The 25,028-nt window shown below is 36.2% G+C and overlaps 1 pseudogene; it reads left to right on the top strand.

Annotated features, from left to right (window-relative positions):
- The first annotated feature begins 9,338 nt into the window (after positions 1-9,338).
- The window catches only part of LOC122478035, an 80,886-nt pseudogene continuing 65,196 nt past the window's right edge, over positions 9,339-25,028 (top strand).

Genomic DNA, 25,028 nt, shown 5'->3' with positions numbered 1-25,028 from the left:
GCTAACTCTAACTTGCATGTTTATTTTAGGAATAAATACATGGGTGTTCACCTCCAGGAAGCCTCAAACCCAGTCCTCTGCATGATCACAAGATAAACAAAGATAAAGTTATATGTCTGTGTGACTATAAAAGGGGTGAGTTAATAATGTTTCCTGAAACTGTACATAGTGTCTTTTATTTTTTTTTAATCAAGAGGAAAAGAAATATATTTTGACTAAAGGAGAATGGGAGGATATGAAGTATGTTACATTAAAATAAATTGTTCATAATCACTGAAGACCTTTATAATTTAGAGTTACACATTTCTATGATAAATGCAGTACACTGACATATTGCTAAATTATTGAGCAATATACAGGAAGAAGTATTTATGTTTTATACACCTGGTGTGTGATTCAAAAGACACTGGAACAATAAGCATGGCAAATGGTCTTATCTTGAGTTATGACATCTCTCTTTTGATAGTGCTGCCTTGAATGCTGAGCTAGGAAGGGTTCTGATGAAATTAATGTCTTGAATCAGCTGCCAAGTGTGAAGTGATCTATGAGCAGTGGAAAAGGTTGAGGAGGTACACGTGTCAAACATTTGCTCTCTCTGCTGCTAAATACTTTAAAATAAACTCTTAACAAGAATCATAAACTCAACTTATGCAAAACCAACATCTTAATCTTTCCCTTAAAATCTGCTCAGTCTTAACTGGTTTAGTTCATGACAAGCCCATCCATCCAGTTCACACAAAACCTTTGGTATTTTCCTTGTATCCTCTAGTTCTTTCGTAACACCTATCCAATTCATCAGAAAAATTCTATTGGCTCTATATTTAAGACATGCCCAGAATTCAACTGCTATTCATCATTACCACCACCACCATCTTGCTCTATATTACCGTCATCTCTTGTCCAGGTTACCCAGAGGCATCCCCAGTTGTTCCTGTTTCTACCCTTGCTTTTCTAGAATCTACAATTCTCAGCAGAGCAACTGTATTCATTTACCATTGTAGCTGAAGCAAATTACCACAAAATTAGTGGCTTGAAACCACTGTTTATTATCTTACAGTGTCCATGGTCCAAAGTCCAGGCACAGTGTGGCTCAGCTGGTTTTCTATTTAAGCCAAAATCAAGGTGTAAGCAGGGCTGTGTTCTTTTCTAGAGGCTTTAGGGAAAAGCATGCTTCCATGGGTTGTTCAGGTTGATGGTAGAATTCAATTCTATGCAGTGTAGACCCGAGAGTCCTGTCTCTTCTGTCTCAGCTTCCAGAAGCCACCCATAAACCTTGGTTTGTGGCCTTTTTTCCACCTTTAAAGCTACCAAAAGTGGGTGGAATGTTCCCCATACACTGAATCTCCCCTCTGCCTCCCTCCCTCTTCTACCACATCCCTCTAACACCAGATGTAGAAATTTTTCTGCTTTAAGGTCCTTAGTGATTAGATTGGATCATCTGTGATGATCTTATTACCTTAAGGCCAATGATCATAACTACATTTTCAAAGTCCCTTCACATTAGTACCTAGATTCGTGTTTAATTGAATAATGAGGGGAAGGGAACCTTGGAGAATGGCTTTAGCGTTATGTCTACCATGGAAGCACAATGATCCTGTGAAAACATAAATTAGATTGTTTCTCCTCTGCTCAATACCATATAATGGGTTCTTATCTTGTACAAAGTAAAAGCCAAATTTCTTTTATTTTAAGTTTATTTATTTATTTTGAGAGAGACAGAGAGCATAAGTGGGGAAGGGGTAGAGAGAGAGAGGAAGAGAAAATCCCAAGCAGGCTCCACACTATCAGCACAGAGCCCAATGTGGGGCTCAAACTCATAAACTGAGATCATGACCTGAGCCAAAATCAAGATTCGGACGCTTAAACAACTGAGCCACCCAGGTGCCCCAAAGCCAGCTTTCTTAGAATGGACTACAGAAGCATACACAATCTTTTCCTCCATTACCTATGACTTCATTTCTTATTATCCCTAGTATTCTTCTCCTCAGAGAAAACATTTTTTTTAACATCTTAGCCTTTTGGGAGAACTTTAAATAAATACTTTAAGTAAGCATGCCTTTTATCTGAAGTCAACCAATTTTTAAAACTTTGTGTAAACTAGTGTTTCTCTGTCTTAGCACTATTTCCATTTTGAACCATACAATTCTTTGTTGTGGAGGGCTGTTCTGTGCGTTATAGGATGTGTAGTACTTCCCTGGCTTCTACTCACTAGATGCCATTAGCACACTCCAGTTGTGACAACCACAATGTCTCTAAACACTGCCAAATGTCTCCCAGGTGACAAAATTCTCACTGGTTTAGAACCACAAATGTCAATATAAATCCCTTTTTATGCAGTAATACCAAAAGGATGGCTGTAACACCCAAAGCAGGTAGGTACTAGTTCCTTAACTATAATTTCAGAATTTTAAGAATTTCTTTTTAAACACATTTTCTTTTTTTTTTTTTTAATTTTTTTTTTTCAACGTTTATTTATTTTTGGGACAGAGAGAGACAGAGCATGAACGGGGGAGGGGCAGAGAGAGAGGGAGACACAGAATCGGAAACAGGCTCCAGGCTCCGAGCCATCAGCCCAGAGCCTGACGCGGGGCTCGAACTCCTGGACCGCGAGATCGTGACCTGGCTGAAGTCGGACGCTTAACCGACTGCGCCACCCAGGCGCCCCTAAACACATTTTCTATAGATATCTTAAACTGGAATTGTAAAGCAGAAATGCCTGAAGTTTCTATATTAATGAACAACCTTCATTCCATCAGAAACATGAATCAAACATAAGTTAAAAATGAAAACAAAGCATAAAATACAACGGGTGGGCTATAGATAGCAATTACTCATATACAAAAGTGTAACTGGGCTGACAAACAATATATGATCATCATAATCATTCCTTTATATAATAGATTAGCAAAACCTGTTTTATATGAATGCTTGATATTAATATCCAATCTCCTGGTTTTAGGAAATCCATTTTCAATAAACTAAGGCTGCATGTTTAAGAAGGCTCTACTGAATATTTAAAATACATCATAAATAGATTTTTAAGTAAGAGCTTAGTACATGTCCTCTGGCATTCAGTGTAAGGTTAGTTACTGTAGAACTCTAGGGTATTACAAGATTTGGGAAAATAAAACTCTAATAAATGAATCCAAGTTATCCTCAAATGTTTTGGTGGAAAAAATTATGTATGATGTAATGCTCACATGCTGTTTTTGATTTCTGGACAGGAACAAAAGTATCAGTTCATAAGAGAGAAAAATCAAGGGCACATTCTGGTAGCAGCAGCAGAAAAAGAGAAATAAAACCTCCAGACACAACCAGCCATGATGATTGAAAAAATCATCTCCAAGGTCATCAAAGAATGTATGTACCTTTAAATTAAAACATCATTAAAAGCACAAGAAATGTTTTCATTTTCACCAGACTGTAAGCATACTAATGATGTTCAGAAACAAAATTCAAAATCAATTACACAATCATAATTATCAATTATTAATATTTTTGAATAGCTTAGCTGTATCTAGAATATTGTTAGAGTTGAGATTTGTTATATTTAACAAATATAACATTCTTTCTAAAACGACTTAAAGTCTATATAATCCCATGTTTTCAGTTAGACAAAATTAAGGCACCATTTTAACTGTTATTCTTTTATTTATTCAGAGAGATGCCTAGCATCAGTAATTTTAGACAGACTTTCATTTGTCAATATCCAGCCTGCCATTCAACCAACATTTCCTGAAAGCCAGGCCCTGTGCTTCTGAGGTAGTGAACAAGACAGATCTGGTCCCTCAGGTCATGGCTCTTGTGTTCCAGTGGAGGAAGAAGGCAAATAAACAAATTAAGAAATAATGAGTAATAAAACACGAAGCAGTGACAGCAATAAGGATGAAAGAAAAGAAAGAGCTTGGGAGACAGATCAGGTTGTCGGCAGGACTCCCAGAAGAAGTGGTTCTACCCTCAGCCCCAAATGACAAAAAAAAGTCTCTGAAATTCTGGGGAAAAGAAATAACTACCATGCTGTGTAAAATTAAGGACTGCTGAGGAGTAAGCTGGAGTGCGGGCATGGTGTTGCTCCCTAGAATCCTGGAAGGGAGTAAAGTAAAATTGAATCAGAAGAGGCCACAGGATCTGCTTATTAGCATGTCAGCAGTTGTCATAATTTTATACACAGCCTAGAAATATGACACTTTTATGACCTTGGTGATTCTTCAGGCAGAAATGAGTCCTGTGATTTCTAAATGAAAAGTGTAGAGTTCCAATCAAATGGACAAGTTCAAGTTTCTGTGGAAAGAAACTAAAAAATTCCAAAGGAGAAAAAATAGCAATCAAATACCCAACAAAAGTTCAGAGGATTCTAAGATCACAAGGAAAGACGTGGCTGAAAGCAAAGGAAAAAAAAATCACTGAGATGTTTGTAGGTCCTGGAGTCAAAGGTAGAGAGGTTAAGGAGAGGTCCAAATCCAGAAGTTCATGATTATTTTATTATTCTGAAGAATGTACTGATTTCAACTATGCTGTCTGATTATCTGTCAGAACATGTATACTGAGTCTGAGCTCATAGAACTTTTTCCATAATAAGGAGTCTAATATTCATGAGAGAGAGCCCACTTTTTATTTTGAAGAAAGACATTATAATCAGCTCCTAATCTTGAAAACCACATGACTTTCTAAATATGCCTTCTCTCTCTCTCTCTCTCTCTCTCTCTCTCTCTCTTTTAAAGAAATCCCTACACCGCTCCCCCACAAAGAAATCCCTACACCGCCCCCCACCCCCGCAAAGAAATCCCTACACCGCCCCCCCCCCCCCCCCCGCAAAGAAATCCCTACACCCGATGCAGGGCTTGAACTCACAAAGTCACACACACTACCCACTGAATCAGCCAGGCTCTTTTGCCCACTCTATCCTGATTTGGGAAGACGAGTGAGTCCCACAGTGAAGGGCTTGCAAAACTGAGGCTGAGAATTACATAGGAATAAAGGTCATGGAATAAGGTAAGGAAGATGACTTTCTGTTGATATCTTCAAAGGTAAGTAAAATCTCTCCAAATTTAATGTTGCTGGTTCTCTGTCCCATTATAATTTATTTGTGGCATATACCACTTACCTTCTTCATTCCTGGGCCTTCATAACCCCTAGTCCTTCTTTATCAAATTAATTATAAACATTAACTTTTTACCATTGTCAATTAGAGAATGTGTACTTCTAAAATCATTAATATGATTAGGTTATTTCCCATGCTTATCCAAATTCTTAAGAATTTCTGTGTGCTCTGAAGGACATGAATAAATACAATGAAAGGAAAAATTAGAAAGATTAAAAAAACACAATCTGTTGGTTTTAAAATAAAAATTCAAAAGTAGAATGAATAAAATATTGGCATTCGGTTCCTCCAAATACATTGCCAAGTCATTTGTAAATTCCTGTGAATATTTGGGCATAAAAGGCATTATTCTTTAAAGTTATTTATTGAGAAGTTCTTTCTATTTATTTTTCAGTGATAGAGGACTGCCACAGGGTTAATTTACTTGTGTAAAAAGCCAACAAGATCTGTAACAGAGCACAGGGCATTGCCATTATTATAAGTATATGTATTTAAAGGTGATGATACTGATCTCTAGGGTGATTTCCGAATAACATCCACTTGGTAGATGTGTTAAATGTGCCAGGATGTCAGAAGATCATTTTAACAAAGGTAACAACAATTTATTATGTTAATAATAACTTTGTTAACTGGCATAGTAATTTTTAAAATAGAACATTCTTCCTTCTATTAAGATGAGAATCCTGGCATCACTAAGCATTTGCAATCAAATGCCATACCTGCATTTTGAAAAAAGTTAGTATTGACATTTTTAAGTACAAAATGACAGGATGATTTGTTTTGTTACCAGGGATTTGATGAATTGCAGTTTAGCATGAGTAATTCCTATAAGCATATATAAATGAAGTGTGGACAAAAATATTGTTTAGGGAATTTTGTATTTGTGTATATTAATTGCCTGAGTTTTCAAGGATGACTGATACATTATAATTCAAACTTCAAATGCCCTTCAAATTAACAGCCTGTACATGAATTTAAATCCTTACAAAGAAACAACACTATGAGTTCTCCTTTCGATTTTGAGGGTACTTGGTAATATAAATTGGTCTTTTTTTTTTGTTTCAGATTAAACTGTGTACTGACCATCAAATTTTAAAATGCATCTGGAATGTTTTTTCTTAAAAAAAAAACGGTTTGTGTTAATGGGTAAACCTTCAAGGGCAAACGAGAAAAAAACTAAGGTAAATGTCCTATTTCCAAAGCTTCAAAAAGTCATTTTCTCAAATCAAGCATTAGTAACAAAATAAATGAAATAAGCATCCTCTGCTCTCTTCGTACCAACACACTTCCTTTAGGATGTGTGGCAAGGTTATCTTCTGGGTGATTCGACTCAATCTTGGTTATTTAAATGAATAATCAGCTCAAACAAAACCCACTCAGTTTTTATCTTAAAACAATCCTTTTCCAAGTTTCCTAATATTTCCTGGCTCACTGAATCAGGAGAGTTGATTTCAAAATATTTTTGATAGCTTTTCTTTACCTGTTTTTGTAATTTCATTTCCACTTCCAGACAAAATCAGGGAGGGCTAAAAATAACAAACGTGACTAATTCTCAATTACCTGCAATAAGGAGAAGGCAAATGGGGACCCAGCATGATGGAATAAATTACATCCACTGATAGCTTAAAAATCCAATTTTAACCATTACTTTCAACCTCCTTCTTATTAACAAATAAAATGGGACTACTCTGAGTTCCATTTCCTCTCCCCTTATCTGAAAATTTCCCTGATGGAGTTGCTGCCATGAAGATAAATGTTCCAAAGATGAGTAAAGGAGATAAAAAGGGAGCAAAAATATATATATATATATATATATATATATATATATATATATGTCATTTATATACTTAATGTTTCACTCCAAGTAAATAAAATTAGAAAAAATAACTGAATTGCCTTACACATTATTTCAAAGTACTAACCCACCCACTTAAGAGTCAGGTTTCAAATGGGCAGTAGGGTTGGAACAAAACGTAGATGATACTAAGATCCCTCTCAATTTTAAAAATGCATGATTTTGTCAGCATTGCATCTTCATAAATGAACTACAAAGTAATTCTTATAATTCGGTAATAGAAACACAGTTTATTCATTTAAAATATGAATCATTTATATTGTGAGAAAACGCGGATTTGTGCACAGAATGTTGAGCTAGAAAACACGAAATACGATTCATGATTAACCTTCTAAATATCTTGCACAAATCATTTGATTTGGCCATAGTTTCCTCATTTGGATAATGAAGAAAATGATGGTGGTTTGTCTCCAAATTCTATTCTGGATTTAATTTTTTAACCTAACAAGGAAATATCGGCTGTAAGCAAAAATTCTTAGAAGAATACATAATTTTTATTGGATGACAATCTGTGCCTGCTTGTGCTACTCCCCACTGCACACACATATTCTTTTACCCTTTAAAATTGGGTGGTGACTGGATAGATGGAGAGACAGGTGTATAGATATATGATAAAGAAAACATAGCAAATAATAATTATTAGATTTAGGTGGTATATATCATATATATATATAGCTGTTCACTGTACAATTTTTTCAACTTTTCTGCTGGAAACTTTTCATAATAAAATTTTGGAAATAAAATTCGATTCTCTGAGAATTCTCTATAAATGAATTTAAGGTAATATTAGAAGAGAATTAAATATAGCATGAGGTGGTCTTCTCTGACCATATCAAGTGTTTTGAGTATATGGAACCACCAGAACCTTCACATATTGCTGGTGGGAATGTATAATGGAACAGCCACTTTAGGAAACAATTTGGCACTTTCTTAAAAATGTAAACGTTTAACTGCAGTGTAACTCAACTATTCCTATCCTGGGTATTTACCCAAGAAAATTAAAAACAACAACAACAACAATATATTTCGAACAAGAATGGGTATTCATAGCAGCTTTACACATAAGAGCTAAACACCAGAGAAAGCACAAATGTCTATTAACATATGATGGATAAACAGTTTACTGAAAGGACTACTTATCAGCAATAAAAAGGAATGAAATATTGATACATGTAGCAATATGAATGAACTTCAAAATCATTATGTTGAGGGGAAAAAAGCTAGACAAATGTACATATTCCATGCTTGCAGAAAATTCAAACTGATCTACAGTGACAGAAAGTCTATCAATGGTTGTCAGGGGACAGGGTGTAGAGGAGAAAGGATGGATGACAAAAGGGCACAAAGAAGCTTTTGAGGATGATAAATATACTTGTTACCTTTATGGTAGTGATGGTCTTTTAGGTGGATGCATATGTTGAAAATTGCTAAATCTTGCACTCAAGATATGTGTACTTCCATTTATTTCCACTATACCTAAATAAAATTACCAAAAACGTGGCATGAGTTGGGCTTTTCAAGCATTCTTCAATACAAAAAGAGAAAAATATTTTTGGATGCATTAGAAAGTAATATGGAGAACTTTATAATTAAAACAAATTATGTACAGGGCTTTCCTTGTGAGGAATAGATAATGGGTATCATCATTTCCAAGTAACCTTCATGGACATACGTCCGTGCCAGCTTTGCAGACATGCTTCGTGGTTGTGCTGTCTGAGTAGTCACAGAGGATCCCATGCTTGGTTTAATGCCCTGCTGTTGCCATCTTAAAATTCTTTGTAATTTTTAAACAAGGTCCCTGTTAGTGTCATTTGCCACTGCACCTGACCAGTTACGAAGCCAGTCTAGTCCCAGATCATGGAATCTTCGTGGAGGCAACTTAACAGAACTAAGCCTCTTGGTAATAAAGAGTAGATCTGTCCTCAAAGCACAGTGTGAATTTTTTTTTTGGTACCATTAGCAGGGTACAATGTTCATAGACTCAAAATACTTGCAAAACACGGGCTTTCCTGACAAAACCAGAAAACAACTACTAACTCTCTAGAAAGTTAATGAGAAACTTTCAGTAGGTCAAATTTCTTTCACTTTTTTTTTTCTCTATATCAGGATCTAAATTATACATCATTTCCCTGATATGTGCTCAGTAGTTAGGGGCCATCTTTAGGAACTATCTGAGAGTTGCTGATGTACATGTGATTTGCTATGGACTCCGCAGAGACAAACATGTTAAACCATCCTCCACAGATGTTTTTGTACCACAATTACCCAAACAGCCATGCACTGTACTAAATTTCCAAGCAGAAAGCAGAAACAGAGACCGATTGTAAGAGTACTGATGTTATTCAATCTCCTCCCTCCTCCCCTTTTTTACCAACAGACAGGATGAATATCAACAAAGTGATCCCGTATGGTAAACAAGAGGAGCTGATTAATAATGCATCCCTAGGTAACTTGCTGGGATTTCTTTGTGAAACAAAAGCTTACCTTCTCTGTTTCCTCTTCGACTTTAAAAGCTTCAGGTTTTTGCATGTCACTGAGCAGAGACCAAGAAAAAGCTCTTGCCTTAGCTACACAGAAACTGAGCATAAAAATAACAAGTCCTGGGTCACTTGCTTGATGTCTTATAGCTAGATGCAGCTGCGTTTTAGAGAATGTTTATTTAAACAAAGTTCTAAGACTCTGCTGAGCTATGAAACTTCTTCTTCACCACAGAAAAAAAACAGACAAAAATTCAGAGGCTGAAAGCCAAAGAAGTAGGTAAGGTGTTCACATTAAAAACCATGAATTGGACCTACAGTATGGGTAGATTTATAATAATGGGTATTGTATATTTCAGCTCATAGGCAAATTGTTCATATTATTGAGGAAACTAGTACAAACACGATTATAGGTTAGAGTCAGAACTCAGAGGATGGAGGGCTGTGATGTGTCAACAAGCACAGTAGATTATTATCTAAGAGTTATGTCCAATGGCCTGAGCATTTCACCAAAATGAGTTTCAGGCCCTAAACACTGACAACTTTGAGCTGATTATTGGTTGCTTGACTGGCTAAGGAAAATCTCAACATTTGCACTAGCAAACAGCTCAAGACTCTGCCCTGGGTTATCCTCGATCCAGAGTATAAGGACAACCAAGAATATTGTTAAGACTAACTTAGGGCTTCCAGGTTCCAAGCTAGGATTCCTCAGCCTAATTGTGCCATGACCTCAAGGATCCGATGGTCACCAAATCTGATATCATAAGGCAATCTCACTTGCCCTAGTCACTTTTCAAACCCATGTAAGAGAATGCTCTATAAATTTAAAATAAAATATCATATAGAATAACTGAAATCCCTAACTCAAGTTAAATTTGGCCACAGTGCTAATGTGGATGCTGTTCCTGATTTCCACCTTTGAAATGTGTTTTGGTTGTCAGACTCTCTTTTCAAATGTTACTTTTGTTATGTTAACTTTTACCCCACAGTCTTGTAGCAAATACATCCATTCCCTAGCACCCCCAAAAAACAGCAGAAGAAGAAAAGACCTAGAGGTAAATTTGCCTTCCCAAAAGGCAGAAACTGTTCATCCTGCCTAGGTATAAGAAGTTTGCCCAACAATCTTCCTGGTAAGATCACAGAGAGGAGAAAAAAATTCAAGATGCCAGAATAAGGAAGTCCTTGAAAGAAAGCTATTCCAGGTACTGCTTCTACTCTAACTTCAAAGGCAAAGATTTTCATTTCCACTAGAGTACTATTATGTGGAATAGGAGAGCAAATGAGCAAATACATACTTAAAATAAGAAGCAAGCACATAATAATTTCACATTCATTTGGTGAAGGGCAATGTCCTGATAACATCTCTATTTTATCACATTGACCCCAGCTTGGTTTCGTCTATACCAGAGTCCCTCGACCTTGGCACTGGTGACATTTTGGGCCAGATAATCACTGGTCTTGTACATTCCGGAGCATTTAGTGGCATCCCTGGTCTCTTCCTGTTATATGCCAGCAGCAGGGCTATCCACTCCACAGCTCAAGACAAAGAAAAATGTCCCCAGACATCGCCAGTTGCTTCCTTGGGGGAGCAAAATCACCCTGGTTGAGAACCACTGTCCTGAATCACACTGCCTAGAATAACATTTGGCACAGTCTCCTCACACAGCTTCTGTATATACTGTTTCCCCTTCCTGGCTCGATCTTCTTCACACACACACACACACACACACACACACACACACACACATTTCCCTTTCAGATTTTTAAAAAATGATTTTTTAAGGGAAATGTTAAAACTTAAAGGCTATATTTCTTTATTTGAATTCAACCAATATTTACTAAGCACCTACTACATGCAGAGCAGTGTGCTATGCATTAAATACGTTCTAAAAATGAATAAGGAAATTTCTCTTCCAAATAGAGTCTGCAAACTATAAAGAGGGATTCAAATTACTGGAACACATTTCAGAGTAAAATAAGCACATAAGAGGGGAAAGAGGGGCGCCTGGGTGGCTCAGTCGGTTAAGCATCCGACTCTTGATTTCAGCTCAAGTCATGATCTTGTGGTTTGTGGGATCGAGCACCATGTCGGGCTCTGTGCTGACAGTGCAGAGCCTGCTGGGGATTCTCTCTCTCTCTCTGTCTCCCTCTCTCTCTCTGCCCTTTCTCCACTCACGCGTGCTCACACTCTCTCTCTCAAAATAAATACACAAACATGAAAAACTAAGAGGGGAAAGATGGTAAGAAATTAAAAGAAGATATGACACCTAAGCATATTGATTAAATAACCTCCTCAGAGCTGTTTGCAGAGTGCTGTGCCCCGGCCTTGCCCTGTTTCTTGAGGACAGATTGAAAAGATTCTGAATATAAATCTATCTCCCCAAACCACCTTCTCATTTTGGGGAATGTTAGGAGACATAGAAGGGCCATGAATTTCCCTCAAGCAATATCCAATTTCAAGGCACCTAATCAGAGGTGCCCAGTTAATTGTCACTATCCAGTGTTAATACTCTTATTACATCACGTTCCCTGCAGATGACTATTTGCTTTTCACAGAACTTCGGTAATTAACTGAGAGAATTACTAACTTCATTTTGTAGGGAAAAACTAAAGGCCCAGAAAAATTCACTGATTTTTTTTAAGACTGCTGTGAGAATTAACTTTACATTCTTATTTAAAAACTTAGTATTGTCAGCTTACATGTGGATTAAAAGTTACATTCTAATGGGCTTAAATTAAAACTGACAGTAGCTTGAATCAGAACCTGGTTTGTCTCTGAGCTAAAAAGTCAGCTAACCTTATTATTAAGAGAGCCAGGAGAGAACGGTTTCATGCATAAACCTTGCCTATAAAAATCTGTAGTGATCCAAGCTTTAGTTTCAAAAGAGAGGCTGTGTATCAGAAAATTGATGACTAGGAAAAGATCTTAATTTTTTCTCTCATTTTTCTAATAATTAGAGCAAAGAAGTTAGGTGAGCGAACAAGAAATCTGCTCCTGATCTCTTGTTTTTTCTTAAATTAAGTTTTTTATTTCAATTCCAGCATAGCTAACATACAGTATTGTATTAGTTTCAGATATACAGTACAGTGTTTCAACAATCTTATACATCATTATCCAATGCTCATCATGATAAGTGTACTATTAGCCCTCTTCACCTATTTCACTCATGGCCCTGACCACCTCCTCTCTGATATGCTTTATTTTAAACAAGTAAACCAGAGGGGCACCTGGGTGGCTTAGTCGGTTAAGCATCCGACTTTGGCTCAGGTCATGATCTCACAGGTTGTGGGTCCACGCCCTATGTTGGGCTCTGTGCTGACACCTCAGAGCCTGAAGCCTGCTTCGGATTCTGTCTCCCTCTCTCTCTGTCCCTCCCCCTCTCATGTGTGCCTGTGTGCGCTCTCGCGCGCTCTCTCTCTCAAACATAAATAAAAATTAAAAGAAATTTTCTTAACAAGTAAACCAGGAAGGTCAAAAAGGTAAACCACATCATTTCCTTAGCTAACAGACTAAGCAAGATGAACAGAAAAGCAAACAAAAAGTCCTGTTTTGTGGGAATGCCGCAAAAAAACTTCCAGAACACGATAATGATCCACGATGGCTTATTATACTGTACTGCAGAGTTGCAAACATAGTAGATTCCAGAAGAGTAATATCCAAGATAGCCACTCAGGCCTAGATAGAGACAATGCTAAGACTAAGCAATTGTGAATAACAGAAGGATGGCTGATGTTTACATAAACCTCTTAATCTTGTAGCCTGTCTGCTACATTAATGCTGGCATTAATATTTATTATTAGAAGTTTTAATTAATACTAAAAATTATCAATATTGTACTTTATTTTATTCTCAATGTTCACCATGTCTATGGGTCGCCTGTTGGTTTAGACTGCAAGGCCATAACTCTCTGGCCACTGTATAGGAAAATTGAATGGTGGGGCAAGCTTACAGGAGAAATGCAGTAACTCCCAAAATACTGACCTTATACCAGGTCACAAAGTGGCAGTGAGTAGAATATTGTGATAGGAAAATCATCAGAAGAGACACAGACCTCATCCATGTAACAGCCATGGAAAATGAGATCTGGGGCAGTCAGTTAACCTAGGCTGCTTTGGTATTTTGGTACCATTAAAGAAGGTATTTAAAAGATTTTTTTTTAGTTTTTCAAATAATTTTCACTTACAGAAAAGTTGCAAAAATACTACAGAGAGTCCTCACTTCACCTAGTTTGCCTTAATGTTAACATTTCATATATTATGAATAATTATATGGATAATTAATATTGATACCATGCTATTAAACTACAGACATTATTTGTATCTCATTTGCTTTCTCTCTATTGTTCTTCTTCTGGACCAGGATCCTACATTGCACTTAATTGTCATTCCTTCTTAAAAAGTATTTGTCTTAATTAGAGTTTATGTCCTTCGAAAAATAATTTGACCTAACACTCTGGAACATGAAGCTCTAATTTCATAGACTATAGTAGGGTGGAAACTACAGATTTGGGGTCTGAAAATATCAGCATTACATTTGCTTTTAATTCCAGGTCTAGTCACCCCAAGATCAGCAGAGCCATACTATCTCCATAAAGAGAAAATAATCACTGAGTGGTCTTGTCCCTCTTGTCAATAATCCATTCACCATAAATGTGAGAGTTTATTTCTGGACTTGTAACTCTGTTCCACTGATCTTCAGGTCCACCCTTATGCTAGAGCCACACTGTTTTGATTACTGTAGCTTTACAGAAAGTTTCGAAATGAAGAAGTATGCCTCTTCCAACTTTGCTCTTCTTTCCCAAGACCACTCAATGAGGGGGAAGGATCATCTTTTCAGCAAATGGTGCTGGGAAATTTAGAGCCTTCTCCCACCCTGTCCACTAAAATCTACTCAAAGTGAATTATAAACCTAAATATAAGAGCTTCTCCTTACCTACAGCTGCCCGTGAGGTGACCGGGATGAGAATGTCAAAGTTTGGGGGCAGTGGCCAAAGAGGTACAAGCAGGAACTTCAGTGATTCTGCAGAAATCACTGGATGGGAGAGAAAAACGAAATAGAGACATGGTGAGAAGCCTAGCTCTGAAAGCAGCAACCTTTCACTGTTTGGACCCCAAGGGTCATCGGCAGACTGGGAAATCCAGACCTAATAAGGGACCTTATTATGTTATAAGGGAATTTGCTTTTTAATGTAAAATAGCTACTTATTTCAAATAAATAAATAAATAAATAAATAAATAAATAAATAAATAAATAAAATAAAACAAGAAAAAAGAGAGACAGAGAGAAAAGAATCAGGAAAAACTGTTCAGCTAGATTGTGTATATGAGTAAGTGGAGAGTACATAAAGTAAAACCTGGATTTCATAGTAACCAAGGCATTTTAGAAAACCATAAAAGGTTATCTAACTAAATCCTTTTACTTGAATTTAACTAAATAAAATCTTCTATGTACATTTATTTTTTTCTACAACCAAATATATGTGTTTGCATGCATGCATATGCCTATGTGTGTAGATATTCAGAGTAAATATGGAGTTAATATTTTAATTTCATTAAAAATATAGGTATTCCACAAGTATTCTCTGTTGTTGATGGGGAACACAATGCTGATAACAATGAAAAAATATTCATATTGTTCTTTTTTTTCCTGGGCCACTGCAAGCATTCTATAGTATCAATTCTATTTTCTCTGGGTTAATTTTTCTGAAAGTATTTTTTTCCTTAAGCTTTAAAAAATTTTTTTTTAATGTTTATTTATTATTGAGAGACAGAGAGACACAGAGAGTGAGCAGGGGAGGGGCAGAGAGAGGGGGAGACACAGAATCTGAAGCAGGCTCCAGGCTCTGAGCTGTCAGCACAGAGCCTGACGTTGGGCTCGAACTCACAAACTGCAAGATCATGACCTGAGCCAAAGTCGGTCGCCCAACCAATGGAGCCACCCAGGTGCCCCTCCTTAAGCTTTATTGAGATAACTGATATATAATCTTGTGTGAGTGTAACATGTACAATTTGTTTGTACTTTGTGTTTGTACAATGTGTTTGTAATTTGATATATGCATATATATTGCAAAATGATGATCAGAATAAGGTTAGTTAACACATCCACCCCCTCACATAGTTATCATTTGTATGTGTGTGGTGTGTTTGTGTGGTGAGAATATTTGCCTACTCTCTTAGCAACTCTCAAGTATACAACACAGTATTATTAACTATAGTCACCATGCTGTACATTACATCCCTCAGACATATTCATCTTATAAGTGAAATTTTGCACCATTTGATGAATGAACATCTCCCTATTTCCCCCATCCCCCAGGCCATGGCAATCACCAGTCTACTCTCTCTTTCTATAAACAGACAGTGGCTTCTTAAGATTCCACATATAAGTGACACCAGGTAGTATTTATCATTCTGTGACTGATTAATTTCACTTAGGATACTGCCCTCTAGGTTTATCCATGTTATCACAAATAGCAGGATTTCCTAATTTAATTTGTTATGGCTTAAAAATACTCCAATGCATATGCATATCATATATATACACATACTATATTTTCTTTATTCATTTATCATCAACATTTAGGTTGTTTCCATGTCTTGGCGATAATGCTACAATGAACATGAGGGTCCAGATATCTCTTCAGATTTCATTTCCTTTGGATATATACCCAGAAGTGGGATTGCTGAATCATAAGGAAGTCCTATTTTTAATTTATTGAGAAACCTTCATACTGTTTTCCATAGTTGCTAAACCAATGTATACTCCCATCAACAGTGCATAAGGGTTCCCTTTTCTCTATCACAATACTCCTAAACATTCATATATTTTTGTACCTTTTCTTGGATATTACATTAAAAAGTCATATGCTTCCGTGGTTAAAGGAGTATTGTTTTCAGTTTGACTGGACACGTTCCTTCCAGATCTCACTTTTGCTCCTCTCCTTTATTGGGGCATAAAACTAAACCTAACTTTTTTTCTTGACTCTTTCTGATTTAAAAAACCATTACTCTTCTAAGTTTAACAATTTTAAATTGTTGTTATTAGTTGTTTAGATTTTTGAAAGTACTACCAAGCAGTTATCTCATTTTGGTAAGATAAATTAAATGTCAGTAATATTGTTTAAATTTAGAAAAGTCTAAAGGATATCTTTGGCTATGGAACTAAATGCAGTTTCTTCACATTGACTTCATTTGTTTCAATTTATTTTCTTACAAAAGAATCTTCAGTGCTTGGGGAGCCTGGGTGGCTCAGCTGGTGAAGCATCCGACGCTTGATTTCAGCTCAGTTCATGATCTTAACAGTTGGTGAGATTGAGCCCTGTGTTGGGCTCTGCACTGACAGCACAGAGCCTACGTGGGATTCTCTCTCTCCTTCTCTCTCTCTGTGCCTTTACCATGCCCCCCCCTCAAAATAAATAAATTAAAAAAAAACTTAAAAAACTTTTTATGCAAAAGAGAAGCTAAAATAAGACCAGATGATAAAGATCATGATTCAGATAAATCGTACAAGTCCTACTTCATTTAGAAATATTATCAAATCAAAACACATTCTTATTTCTCCTTGGTTCCTAAGACACAATTGGAAAACCAAGGATTGTCTTATTAATTTTATAGAATTCAAACAAATATGCTTGCTTACTTAAAAATATACTTTGCTTCTTAGAACACAAGGTAAGAAAGATTTTATTTGTAAGCGTTATATTACCATATATAAAAATAATCATAAAAATTGATACTATTTTCTATGATCATTTATGGAAAAACCATTTTTGAGTGGATATTATATACAAGACACTGTGTGATAGTGATAAACATAACCAATATGTAAAAATAAACAATAGAATACTGAGAAGCTAGCTGGAAGTGTTATTAAGCTTTTGGCTAGATTTTGCTTGGGGCAACACAGGCCAAGAATGGGAATAATAAACTGTGCTAAGGTATCCCAGCATGTCAGACTAAAGCCTGATGAATGAGATGGAAACACAAGGCATTAGTGAGCAGGTTTTGCTTTCACTGATTTCAGCGTAAGAGATGAAACTTGGAAAAGTAAAACTTTCCCTTAGGCAGGGAAAGAGATGCATGAGTGCTTCTCCAAGGGATGGGCAGCTGCCAGTCTAGAAAACAAGCTAACTAGTGTACCACTCACAGCCAAGAAAGCCAGGAAGCTTTGCCAGGCAGGCAAGGATGATTAATATCCAACCATTTATCCACCCACTGGGACACATTCACACTTCAGACAGCAAAAGCTGAACACAAAAAAACATTTTTTCCCTTTGCAGTTTTTTGTGATGGCTTGATTGTTAACTAGCTTGCTGAGTGGTCACAGTGATCAAATTACCCACAGTGTCAACATTTTATTTATCCTCTCACATTCTGGAAATACACAGTTAAATTATTGGTGATTCGCTTCCTACTAAATATTCTGTATTACATACTGACATTTTTAGAAACTTGTAGTGCCTTTACATGTTTCTCGTTCTAAATCACCTTAGAAAGTTAACAGGAAGCACAGCTCTTTGAGAAACTCAGGGACACCTGTGTATTTCCCAACTCTAATGATAAAACTGGTATCCAAAAAGACAGCAGCAAATTCAGGAGGTCAAACAAAGGTGACTGGGGACCTTCATTTATTTGTTATGCTACCCTTCCTGTGTCTTATTTGCTTAATGTTGCTCTATCATTATTAGATCCCCTGCAGTTAGGTAAAAATAAATCATAATTAGCATTAATAAGTTACCTTTTGGGTAATAGGATTCCTAGGTGAGTCTGGCACAGATTAAACCTTCCTTGAGAGTCTAATTAGGGTGTTACTTATCCTTTGGCTACTACTTGCCAATTATTTAGCATAATCTTTGATCACTAGTTTATTCCAACATCTAAAAATATTAAGGTATAGTTAAGAGAGGTCTTTTTGCGATTAGCTCCTATACTTTGTGGACACAGCTAGGGAAGGATAATTAGAAAAAGCCAAGATTATCTTGCTTGGATGATTTAGAGAACAAAATGTCTACCTCTATTTCTGTAACATAATTCTTTCACTGAAGTTCATGATATCATAAAGCTTATAAGACTTTGGAAATTATATCTAGACAACTTTATGAATATCTTTATATTAAAACTTCTGCATCCTTTATAATATCTGGAAAATTTTGGAACAGCATAGTAAGCTTTCAGAATTCCTTGAATCCACTAGTTAATAAATTGCACAAAATATAATGAGATCCACTAAAAAATATACCAGTAGCAGTTAAAAAAGGAACAGTTACAGTTTTATGCCTTAAATTGTAAAATATAATAGTCACAACAAGAAACGGAAGGTTCTGGGTTTGCACTAGTGCTCAGCTCCTTCTACTGTTCCCATCTCTGCCAAAATAGAATGAAAAAAGAGGTAAGTGAATAATACATCATTAATATCTTCCAGTATTCTGAATTTGGAGGAAAGATAGTTAATAATGAAAAAGGTCAAGGGGCACAATTTTATGAATAGAAGCTCTGACATATCACTTTGTGAACTACAGCAGAGATAAGAGGGATATCCAGGGCTTCCTATTCCCCAGGACATTGCACTACCAGGGAAGGAGATGAGGGAGGTTATAAAGGGGCCAATGAACAATACCTATATTTTTTTAAATCAGATTCTGAATCTGTCAAAAAAACAAGGCAAAAGAACCATGGTATGGAGATAAAAAATTGTCCCTGCTATTGATAAAACTGCATAGGAGAATGTAGCATGTAGTTGCAAGGTAGTGGGCTTCCTAATACCAACACATTGATTTAGACTCACTTCCCCATGAAGTAACAACCAGAACTGGAAATCTGAAGACCTCCTCCTGTGAAGTCTCACTGTTATAAAAGTTAATAGAGTTCAAGAGCAGACCAGAGCTCATGCTTCTTAGAAGTACTTTGGTTCCCATAAAGAAAGAGTGGCTTAACCATGCATGTCTACTTTCATGGCCCAAACACTAAGCAAAACTCCTTCCAGCTACTCTCATTTCTAAAGGTAGTGGATAAGGTGGTAGTCTGGTCTATTTGGGGAAAATGTCCTCTTGGTAAAAGCTAGAAAAGTGAAGACTAAGCTCCCTTTCCAACTAAAGTTATACTTCGGTCTGTACAGAGTGGGTTCTACTAACAGAAAAGTAATCAGGTCTTACAAGAAAATCCAAAGTCTTAGATGAACCCAGCCTCATACCAGCTCTCCTTCTGAACCCCAGAAATGCCAGGGCTCAGGAAAATGAACAGAAAGAAGTGGTAACTGGGGTAGGAAAAGGCAAATTAGTCTCAAATAAGATGGGTATCAAAGGGACATCTCCCATATTTCATCAGAAAAAAACCAGTTTGGATAAATACACCCATATCAGAGAAATAAACGAAAAGTAATGGCATGGCAATTTTGCAAACATACTATACACATATTTGAAGGAATGAATGAACAAAGAAAAAGAACAAATGAGATGTGCAGAAGAGAGACAAAGAATTCAGCATGGGAGAAAATATCATCAAAGAAATAAAAGCACTACCTAAGCACTACCTAAGAGCTACAGAAACTTAAAAAATTAACATAAAAAGCTCAAAATTATATTATTAAAAAATCAGAATGAGAGAAAATATACTGTAAATTTATGGAAACAAATATAGGAATAAATAATTCCATTACAAATATACTAAGTTAAAAAATAATAAAGAATAGAATAGACATAGACGAATAAGAAAAGATTTGACATAATCATAATGGGTTAAAAAAAAAGGCAAGAATAAAGAAATAACCAGTGAGGAGGTGAAATTATTTAAAGTAGACAAAAATGATCCAACATAAAAATATCTCTAAGATAATGAATATAAGGAAAAAGGATCTGAAATGTAGGAAGACGTGACTAGGCAGATTAAAAGACATAATACCTCATGGAAAAAACTGATAAAAAACAAGCACATCAAGATAAATTATGGCTAACTATTGAACTGTAAAGATAAAGGAAGGTGGAGGCAATTCAAGACGGGAGCATAGGAAGATCCTGAATTCACCTCCTTCTATGGATACACTAAATTTACAGATACATATAGAACAATTCTCTCTAAAAAAGACCTGTCAGCTAGATGAAAACCTCCTCTGCAACAAAGTATAAAAATGCCACATCAAGATAGGTAGGAGAGGCAGAGACACAGTCTTGCCAAAAACCCCACCCCCCAGTGCAACACCCCACAAGTGAGAGGGATCTCACAAATGCAGAGCATATCTTTGAGGAGTTAAGGTTCAAGCACCACATCAGACACTCCAAACCATGGGAACTGCACAGAGAGATAAGCCCCAAAATATCTGGCTTTGAAAACCAATGGGGCTTACATCTAGGAGACATAAAGGGCTATAAAAATCTGAGACTCTCTTCTTAATGGGCTTGCACACAGACTTACTTATCCTGGGACCTAGTACAAAAACAGTAGGCTGAAAAGTACTTAGACCCCATGTGAAGGAGATTATTGGCTAATCTCAAAGCATCTACTAGAGGGGCAGGGGTTTGTTGGAACTCTCTCCAGGGATGGAGGCACTGGTAGGTGTCATTTTTTGCAGTCTCCCTCTGCTTTGTTAGCACTGCATGCCCCAATCTGGGACTCTGCTGAGGCTCCACCCTGCTAAGCCTGGCAGGTGGCAGCACCCTGGCCATGTGTTCCATCATGGCCCTTCCCTGCTAAATCCAGTGGGTAGGTATACCCTGGCCTGGCATTCACCTGTGGTCCCATCAAAGCTGGTAGCTTCATACAGTTTACACAGTGGATATCCTTTGATTGCCTGGTTCTGATGGCCAGAGAAACACATTTCTGGGCCCTATGGGACTAAGACAATCTGAGACACAATTCTTGGCAGTCTACCACCCCAAGGCACTACACAAACAGCAGACTGAATCATACTTCAGTTTTCCTGTAACCACTCCTTCAAGACTGGGGGAGATAGCTGCTTCACCTAATAAATAAAAAATATAGAAAGCCAAGTAAAATGAAGAAACAGAGGAAAGTGTTCCAAATGAAAGAACAAGATAAAACCACAGGAAAAAAAAACCTTAATGAAATGGAGTAAGTAATATACCTGACAAAGAGTTCAAAGTAATGATCATAAAAATGCTCATCCATCTCAGGAGAAGAATAGATGAACCCATGGAGAGCTTCAACAAATAAATAAAAAACATAGTAAAGTACCAAATAGAAGTCAAAGATATGAAGACTACAATAGCTGAAATGAAAAATACACTAGAGGGGTTCAACAGGAGACTAGATGAAGCAGAGGAAAGGATCATTAACCTGGAAGACAGGGCAGTGGAACTCACTCAAACAGAGCAGTAAAAAGTAAAAATAATTTTTTTAAAAATGAAGGTATCTTAAGGGATCCACAGGACAATGTTAAGAGGAGCAACATTTACATTATAGAGGTCCCAGAAGGAGAAGAGAGAGAAATAAACAGAAAACTTATTTGAAGAAATAATGGCTGAAAACTTGCCTAACCTGGGGAAGGAAACAGACCTCCAGATCCAGGAAGCCCAGAGAGTTCCAAAAAGATGAACCCAATGAGATCTACATTAAGACAAATCATAATTAAAATGTCAAAAGTTGAAGATAAAGAGAGATCTTAAAAGCAGCAAGGAAAAAAAACAACTTACTATATACAAGGAAACCATCATAAGAATATAAGCACATTTTCTAGCAGAAACTTTGCTGGCTAGAAGGCAATGGTGAGATATATTCAAAGTGCTGAAAGCAAAAAACTTCCAACCAAGAATACTCTACCCAGCAAGTTTTCATTCACAATTGAAGGACAGATAAAGAATTTTCCAGACAAGCAAAAACTAAAAGAGTTCACCACCATCAAATCAGCCTTACAATAAGTGTTAAAGGGATTTTGTTAACTTGAAAAGAGAGGGCACTAATTACTAACATGAAAACATAAGAAAGTAAAAATCTTACTGGTAAAGGTAAATATACAGTAAAGGCACTGGACTAATAATCATTTAGAGCTAACATGTAAGTTAAAAGACAGAAGTAGTAAAAATAACAATAACTATGACAATTCATTAATGAACATACAAACTAAAGAGATGTAAAGAGATGTAAGAGAAACATAATAGAGGGAGAATAAAAATGTAGAGTTTTATAATGTGTTCAAACTTAACTTGTGATCAACTTAAGATAAATTGGTATATATGTAGGCTGATATACAATGGCCTTGTGGTAATCACAAAGCAAATGCCAGTGGTAGATAAATAAAAGATAATGAGAATGAAATCTCAAAAAAGGCATCAAACCACAAGGGAAGAGAACAAGAAAGGATCGGAGAGGAAGTATAAAACAGTCAGAAAACAGTGAACAAAATGGTGATAAGTACATACTTACCTATAATGTAAATGTAATTAAAGTCAAATGTAAATGTATTAAATTCTCTAATCAAAAGTGATAGAGAGTATAAATAAAAACAAACAAAACAAAACAAAAACAAGAGTGATCTATAATGCCTCCAAGAGACTTACCTGAGGTATAAGGATACACAAATTGAAACTGAAGAGATGAAAAAATATATTTCATACAAATGGAAAGCAAAGAAATCTGAGGAAGCTATACCAATATCAGATAAAATAGACCTTCAAAGCAAAGATGGGAATTACATAGTGATAAATGGGTCAATCTAGTAAGAAGCTATAACAACTATAAATATTTATGCACCCAACATAGAAGCACCTATATATATAAAGCAAACATTAACAGAATTAAAGGGAAAAATCAGCAGCAATACAATGACAACAGGGGACTTTAATACCCCACTTAGATCAATCGATAGATCATCCAGACAGAAAATCAGTAAGGAAACATTGGCCTTCAGACACATTAGACCAGATGGATTTAATAGATATATACAGAACATTCCAACCAAAAGCAGAATAATACACATTCTTCTCAAGTACAAGTGGAACATTCTCCAGGATAGATAATGTGAGGCCACAAAAAAGTTTCAATAGATTAATAATATTGAAATTATATCAAGCATCTTTTCAGACTACAATGGTATGAAACTGGAAAACAATCACAGAAAAAAAAAACCACAGGAAAAATTACAAACATGTGGAGATTAAACAACATGCTACTGAGAAACCAATGGGTCAACCAAGAAATCAAAGAAGAACCCCTGAAATGAATTAAAAGGCAAAAACAACACACCAAATCTATAGGATGCAGCAAAACCAGTTCTAAGAGAGAAGTTTATAGTGATAGAGACCTATCTTCCAAACTGGAAGAATTAATATTGTTAAAATTACCCCAAGCATTCCGTAGATTTAATGCAATCTCTTTCAAAATTCAAATGGCATTTTCAAGGCACCTGGGTGGCTCAGTCAGTTAAGCATCCCATCTTAGCTCAGGTCATGATCTCGTAGTTTGTGAGTTCGAGCCCCGCGACCAGCTCTGTGCTGATAGCTCAGAGCCTGGAGCCTGCTTCAGATTCTGTGTCTGCCTCTCTCTCTCAGCCCCTCCCACGCTTATGCTCAGTCTCTCTCAAAAATAAAAAATAAAAAACAAAACGATTAAAAATTCAAATGACATTTTTCACAGAAATAGGACAACTTTAAAATTTATATGGAACCACAAAATATACTAAACAGCCAAAGCAATCTTGAGAAAGAACAAGACTAGCGGCATCATGCTTCTGGAACTTCAAACTATATTACAAAGCTATAGTAATCAAAATAGTATTGTACTGGTATAAAAACAGCCACATAGCTCAATGGAACAAAATAGCCCAGAAATCAACCCATGTGTATATTACCAATTAATTTAAAACAAAGGAGGCTAGACTATACAAGGTGGAAATGACAGTCTCTTCAATAAATGGTGTTGGGAAAACTGGACAGCTTCATGCAAAAGAATGAAATTGGACTAATATCTTACATAATACACAAAAATTAACTCAAAATGGATTAGAAATGTAAATATAAGACCAGAAATCATAAAACTCATAGAAGAAAATAGCAGCTGTAACCACCTCCATATAAGTTTTGGCAATAAATTTTGGATCTGATTCTAAAAGCAATGACAAGAAAAGCAAAAATAAACATATGGAACCATATAAACTAAAAAGCTTCTGCACAAGTGAAGGAAATAAATAGCAAAATAGAAAGGCAACCTACTGAATGAGATGAGATATTTGCAAATTGTAGAATTAATAAGGGGTTAATATCCAAAATGTATAATGAACTCATACAATAATAAAAAAAAACCTAAACAATCTAATCAAAAATGGGCAGAGGCTCTGAGCAGACATTTTTTTCAAGAAAAGCATACAGATGACCAACAAGTACATGGAAAAAATGTCAGCATCACTGATCCTCAGGGAAATGCAAATCAAAACCACACTGTGACATCATTTCGTATCTATCATAATGGCTATTATCAAAAAGACAAGAAATAACAAGTATCAGTGAGGATGTGGAAAAAATGAAACCTTCATGTACTTTACATGGTGGGAATGTAAACTGGTACAGCCACTATGAAAAACATTAAGTAGTTTCCCCAGAAAACTAAAAATAGAACTATCATTTGAGCCAATAATTCTACTGCTAGGTAT

Source organism: Prionailurus bengalensis, chromosome A1, assembly GCF_016509475.1.
Source record: "Prionailurus bengalensis isolate Pbe53 chromosome A1, Fcat_Pben_1.1_paternal_pri, whole genome shotgun sequence".
Taxonomy (NCBI): Eukaryota; Metazoa; Chordata; class Mammalia; order Carnivora; family Felidae; genus Prionailurus; species Prionailurus bengalensis.
This window is presented reverse-complemented; position numbering and strand designations above follow the sequence as displayed.